Source organism: Lathyrus oleraceus, chromosome 7 (genome assembly GCF_024323335.1).
Source record: "Lathyrus oleraceus cultivar Zhongwan6 chromosome 7, CAAS_Psat_ZW6_1.0, whole genome shotgun sequence".
Taxonomy (NCBI): domain Eukaryota; kingdom Viridiplantae; phylum Streptophyta; class Magnoliopsida; order Fabales; family Fabaceae; genus Lathyrus; species Lathyrus oleraceus.
This window is the reverse complement of record NC_066585.1, coordinates 311,415,996-311,423,255: the sequence shown is the minus strand read 5'-3', so window position 1 is coordinate 311,423,255 and position 7,260 is coordinate 311,415,996. Positions and strand designations below refer to the sequence as shown.

General features: G+C 41.0%; 1 non-coding gene across 1 annotated transcript; it reads right to left on the bottom strand.

Moving 5' to 3' along the window:
- Nucleotides 1-258: 258 nt before the first annotated feature.
- LOC127109330 (small nucleolar RNA R71) lies at nt 259-365 on the bottom strand. Its single transcript, XR_007796644.1, has one exon. It is a non-coding gene; the product is annotated as a small nucleolar RNA R71 (small nucleolar RNA).
- Nucleotides 366-7,260: the final 6,895 nt, after the last annotated feature.

Genomic DNA, 7,260 nt, shown 5'->3' with positions numbered 1-7,260 from the left:
CAACTAGTGCAACAAAGACAATTCGCAGGTCTCACTACTGAGAACCCAAACCAACATTTAAAAATCTTTCTCCAATTAGCAGACACTTTTAAAACCAATGGAGCTTCTCCTGAGGCAATCCGTTTAAGATTATTCCCTTTTTCCCTCAGAGATAAAGCTCTATCATGGTTAGATTCCCTTCCACCCAATTCCATTACGACTTGGGATAACCTTAGAAGATTATTCCTTGCTAGATACTTTCCCCCAAGTAAGACCGCCGTTCTTCGAAACCATATAACCAGATTTACCTAGAACCAAGGAGAATCGCTGTTCGAAGCTTGGGAGAGATATAAAGAGCTGTTAAGAGCATGCCCACATCATGGTTTAGAAAATTGGTTAATCATTCAGACCTTCTATAATGGACTTCACTATAACACTAAGATGACCATCGACGCTGCCGCAGGCGGTGCGCTGATGAACAAACCTTATCCTGAAGCTAGTGCCCTCATCGAAGATATGGCTCAAAACCACCAATCATGGGGAGTCGAACGAGCGACAGTTGAGAAGAAGAAAGTCGAAGGAGGAGTACATGAATTAATCTCTATAGACATGATGCAAGCTAAAATGGAAGCATTAGCCCTTAAGGTCGAGCATATATGCGTAAACCCGAATACTGCAGCTGCAATTTCGTTGGATTGTGAGATATGTGGAACCAAAGGACACCAATCTGCAGAATGCAGTCTATTAAACGAAACCCACTCTGAGCAAGTGAACTACACCCAAGGGAACCCATATTCGAATACCTGTAACCCTGGATGGAGGAATCACCCGAACTTTTCCTATAAGAACAATAACCCTATCCAAAATAATGCACCTCCGAGACAAACAGGTTACCAAGCCCCAAGACCAAATCAACCTATGCAACCAGTGCCACCAAAACCGAGCCTTGAGAAAATTATGGAAAATTTTATCACTGCTCAAACTCAACAAAACAAAGAGTTCATGAACCAGAACATTCACGTTAATGAACTGATTACCCAGTTAGGAACCAAGGTTGACCAAATAGTTACTCATACTAAGATGCTTGAAACCCAGATCTCTCAGGTAGCTTTAAACCAAGCCCCCCAAACCACACCTGGAGGACAGTTCCCTGGACAACCTCAACAGAATCCGCGAGGGCAAGCCAATGTCATTACCCTACAAAGTGGGAAGGCTTATGATGAGCCACCAAACCCAAGAGTTAGTGAACCCAAAACTTCTAAGGAATATACCGAACCCACAGACGAAGTAAAGGAACCAGAGGAATCTGAAAAACAGGAAGGTCAAGAAAAAGGAGAAGAACCTAAAGATAAAACTTATGTACCACCCCCACCATATAAACCACCGATACCATATCCGCAAAGACTCAAACAAACCCAGATCAATAACCAGTATCAGAAATTTATTAAGGTTATAGAAAAACTTCACGTAGAAATCCCTTTCACAGAAGCCATCACCCAAATACCTTCTTATGCAAAGTTTCTCAAAGACATCCTTACCAACAAACGTAGACTCGACGATCCGAAACCCTTGGAATGCAATTCTATTTCCGAGAATAAGTTTGCCAAAAAAGATAAAGATCCTGGAAATTTCTCCATTCCTTGTCTTTTGGGAAGTCATGTCATCGAAAAAGCTTTTCTAGACTTAGGAGCTAGTGTGAGCTTAATGCCTTTAGCAGTTTGTGAGAGGTTAAACTTAGGAGAATTACAACCTACTAAGATGTCACTTCAGTTAGCCGATAGATCTGTTAAGTATTCGATAGGCATATTAGAAGATGTCCCTGTTAGGATAGGTCTGTTATTTATCCCTACTGATTTTGTTGTCATGGATATTAAAGAGGACAATGATATACCAATCCTTCTAGGTAGACCGTTCTTATCAACTGCAGGAGCCATAGTAGATGTCAAGAGAGGAAAGTTGACCTTTGAGGTAGGTGACGAGAAGATAGAATATATACTTTCAAAATTTCTTATGGCACCTGTGATGGGAGACGCATGTTATGCCATAGATATCATTGATGAATGCGTTAGGGAAATACAACAAGAAGAAATCATTAAGTTGCCATCAACTCTCATACTGGAAGATGATGACTTTAGGACACCCTACATCGATGATAACCTTTACGAATGTTTATCCCTTACTCCAGATCATATGCCATGCCCTAAGAAACCAACCTTAGAACTTAAGGAACTGCCTAAGAACCTGAGATATGAGTTCCTTGACGAAGAGATGAACCGTCCAGTTATAGTCAGTGCTACCTTGAGCCAAGAGGAAACAGACCAACTTTTAGATGTTTTACGAAGATATCTCTCAGCCTTAGGATATAATATCTCTGACCTGAAAGGTATAAGCCCATCCGTATGCATGCATCAGATTTTGCTTGAAGAAGATTCAAAACCCTCTAGAGAACATCAGAGAAGAATAAACCCTATAATGAGTGATGTTGTTAAAAAAGAAGTTCTTAAGTTACTTGAGGCAGGTATAATCTATCAGATATCAGATAGTAAGTGGGTGAGCCTTGTGCATGTAGTACCTAAAAAGGGAGGCATCACAGTCGTGCAAAACGATAAAGGCGAACATGTAGCAAAATAGATGGAAGGAGGATGGCGGATGTGCATAGACTACAGAAAGTTAAATAAAGCAACTAGGAAGGATCATTTCCCTTTACCATTTATAGACCAGATGTTGGAGCATCTAGCCAGACACTCTTACTTCTGCTATCTAGATGGATACTCTGGATTCTTCCAAATACCTATCCACCCCGAAGATCAAGAAAAAACTACCTTTACATCCAGACTTTGTTAATTACCTAGCTGATGATATCGTACCCCCTGATCTTGACTACCACCGCAAGAAGAAGTTCTTCAATGATGTAAGAAACTTTTATTGGGACGAACCGCTCCTTTTCAAAAGGGGTAAAGATGGAATTTTTCGCTGTTGCATTCCAGAAGAGGAGGCAAAAAGTATAATTGAGCATTGTCACTCTGCATCCTATGGTGGACATGCGAGCACCTCTTAGACATACGCCAAGATTCTTCAAGCTGGCCTATTCTGGCCTACCATATGGCGTGATGTCCATGCTTGCATTGTCAAATGTGATAAATGCCAACGCACGGGAAATATTTCAAGGCGTGACGAAATGCCTCTAAGAAACATTCAAGAAGTAGAACTCTTCGACGTTTGGGGTATAGATTTCATGGGACCTTTCCCACCATCCTTAGGAAACAAGTATATCTTAGTGGCTGTGGACTACGTGTCTAAGTGGATTGAAGCTATAGCTGCACCAATAAAAGATACTAGGGTGGTGATCAAGTTATTTAAAAACTACATATTCCCTAGATTTGGAACACCCCGTTTAGTCATAAGCGATGGAGGATCGCACTTCATATCGAGAATATTTGATAAACTTTTAAGAAAATATGGAGTTAGGCATATAGTAGCAACACCATACCACCCACAGACTAGTGGCCAAGTAGAAGTATCCAATAGGGAGATAAAACAAATTCTAGAAAAAACTGTTTCAATATCTAGAAGTGACTGGTCTCAGAAGCTTCAAGAAGCATTATGGGCCTACCGAACCGCTTTCAAAACTCCTATAGGAACTACTCCCTACCAACTAGTCTATGGAAAATCTTGTCATTTACCTTTTGAATTAGAGCATAAGGCCTATTGGGCCATTAAAACTTTGAATTTGGATTACCTAACCGCTGGTGAAAAATGTATCCTTGACATTCACAAACTGGAAGAACTCGGGCAATCTACCTACGAGAATGCCAAAATATACAAAGAGAGAACAAAAGCTTGGCACGACAAAAGAATAGTGAAGAAAGATTTCAATATAGGCGACCCTGTTCTCCTGTTCAACTCTAGGTTACGACTTTTCCCTAGGAAGTTACGCTCAAGATGGACTGGCCCTTTCAAAGTATCTAAGATTCTGAGATCCGGAGCTATAGAAATCAAGAACAAAACATGTATTCCATTCATTGTAAATGGACAAAGACTGAAGCTCTACGAAGGAGGAGACATTCCAACAGACTACTCAAGCCACACTCTGATAGATCCACCGATTCCTACTACAGGTGTATAAATTCCGATCGTCAAGCTAATGACGTTAAACAAGCGCTGCTTGGGAGGCAACCCACGGTTTTCTTATCTTGTTTTACTATTTTGCATTTATTTACTTTATTTTATTTTATTTTTAATCATATTTTCACCAGGACTAAATATTTGCAATGTTTGTGTTTTCAGGATCCCTTTTCCTAACTTTTACAGGATGCAAGACTTCGATGATATGCAAGTAGCTTTTAGAGACGATGCCTAGAGAGAGCGTTACATAGCTCTCCACCAGCGCCCTATGGCCCCTACACGCTATCCAGACCAGCACTGCATGGAAGCCCTAGGCATTGAGCCGAGCATCCGATTTCTGAGCCACCAACTCCATTGGGACGAATTCGCTGACGACCTGAGCAACACCTACAGGAACTTGACATTGGAGTTCCTCAGTTCGTTTGATTATGATCCTTACTCTGGACTAGATGGGTATGCTTCTTTCAGGCTATTTGGGATTGAGTACTCTTTCATCCAGAAGGAGTTCGGTGACCTATTAGGTTTTATGACCACCCCCGACGCTATCCCTGAGACGCCGATGGGATACTTTCTGGGTAAGGAAGTGGAAAAATTCTGGAGCGATATCTTTGGTGGAGAGAGTCAGGATCCTTCTACTCAGTTGTCCCAGGCTATACATAACCCTGCTTTGAGGTACTTCCAGATGATACTAGCACACTCCTTCCTTGGAAGACCTGATGTTGAGACGTTGCTGAGTGAGGAGGAGATATTCTTATTATTTTATGCATCCCAGTCTCGCCCTATAGCATGTGGGAACTTTCTATTGTGTGGCCTCAGCAGTGTTGCCAGATCGTCCGAAGGAGTCATTCATGTAGGAGGGATCATCACACAGATTGCCATCGCCTTAGGTCTATCCCGCAAGCTGCTACATCTCAGGACCTTCTGTGGGTACACTACTATGGATATCGATTTTTGCTTGACCAAAGGATTTATGAGGAGATCCTCCGTCAATCCAAGATAGTTCAGATTGCTGATTGATAGCGAGGCGATACACTACTTCACACTGCCAGATCCGATGATGACCAGTGTTCATGACCCAGCTAACTGGAGTTATGCTTTGGAGGGTCAGGGAGAGACTATCGAGGAGCCTAGATCCCCACCTGTTACTAAGTATACCCCTACACCACCTTCACCCAGGATTACTGTGCTCTCTAATAATTTATCTTTGCAGACCCCAGACATCCGCACGCAGATTGCAGAGTATCGTAGAGAGATTTCCGGGCTTAGGCAGGAGGTGGCTGACCTTACCTTACAGATGGCGGTATTCGACCTTACACATGCTACCGAGGCTGATTGTTTGTACCAGGAGATTGCAGAGCTTCGTCAGGAGATAGCCAGGCTTCGTGGATCTAGTCAGGCAGACGAACCCCCTATTATTTGATTTTACCATCTCATTTTATTTTGTCTCATTTATGCTTATATTTTTCGCATTTACCTAACTTATTTTATTTCATTGCATATGGGATATTTTCTTAACTATGTTAGCACATTGATATTTCCACATCTATATATCTATATTTTATGTGTGTTTATTATATTTATATTTTGTATAGTCTAATTATATTGATTATTTATTTATTTATTCGTCTCATGTTTAAATTTTATTTCTATAAAATTGTGCAAGCCTTATGTCACTAGGAAAATACAATGCAAACGCTATCCGGACCCCCCAACCGAAAAGAGAATGAGAAGCCCATGCCAAAACAAAGCAAAAATCCGGCCCAACAGAATTTAGCCTTGTGGTGCCCGCCATGGATGTTGTGGCGCCCGCCACAGCATTTGTATAAGCTCGGGGCAGACTCACATTTTTCACCATTTTCATACCTTCAAACCTCAAAAACCCATTTTTCACCTTCCAAAAACGCCCTTGAACCCCACAAAAGCTCCCACATTTCTCATCTTCACACCATACAAGTTATTTTCCCAACTTCCATTTTCATTTTCATCCGTCAAATTTCATAAAAATCCCACCTTTATACAAACCCATCTTCATCACATTCCAAGAGCTAAAAAATGGAGTTCAACGGATTTATCCTTCGTGAAGGGAATCTGGGAGATAGGAAGAGGAAGATTATCGAAAGGTTGCAAAATCGGGAAATCCTCCCGACAAGGTATGTGGATGATAACTGTCTTTACACTTTGGGTATCTACCATAACATTTTTTATTTATTAGATAATTTAGGCTTGCACACTATCTTTTCAAACAGAGAGCCTACCTTTGAGCGATTGACAATCGAGTTTTTAAGTTCTTTAATTTATATTGTCAATTCTAACACTGCTAGTACAGTTGGTACTGTCTGATTTAGAATGTTTGCTGTTGAGTATGAGTTCAGTACCGACGAACTAGCAGGCCTGTTAGGAATTCCTCATGGGGAAGGTGCTATTTGTGAGGCCCCTTTGGATTCAGATTGGTCGATCGAGGTGTTTTCCTTCTGGAAGAGATTATTTAACACTTCAATAAATTCTTTTGAAGGAATTCTTGCCTCGACCATCCATAACCTGGCCATCCGAGTTTTTAGATATCTATTGGCATGTACTATTTTTGGCCGGGAGAATCCAAACAAGGTAAATGCTCGAGAACTTCTATTTTTGCAAGAAAGCCTCATAAATAGAAGAATTAATTCGGTCCCGTTTATGATTGCTCATATGACTTTAACTCTTAATAAAGCGGGACCTATTGTTTTTGGAGGACTCATTACATCTATTGCTCGGGCTCTTAACCTAAAAATGAGATAGCTACTTTAGATTCCTTAGCGCCTCGCACAATCAACCTAAAATTTCTGAGAGATATGAAATTGTGCCGATTGAGGAGAGAGGGAGGATTGTAAGACCCCAATTTTGACCCTAAGATCCCCCATGGCATCATAACATTGCATTTGCAAAGCCTAAAGGATCATAAGCATCTTGGTTCCCCTTGCCTTTGGGTGGGATCTCTTATGAGTGGTTTGAGATCAAAAAGTATGCTTGAATTGTATATTATTGCTTTTCTCATCTTTATTCACTAACCAAAAGCACAAAAATATGTCTCTAACATCTTTTGTTTGTAGCTTGAGCAATCACAAGGTCAAGAGCTTCAAGGAGATCCTTTGTGCAAAGATATGGTCAAGAGAGGATGAA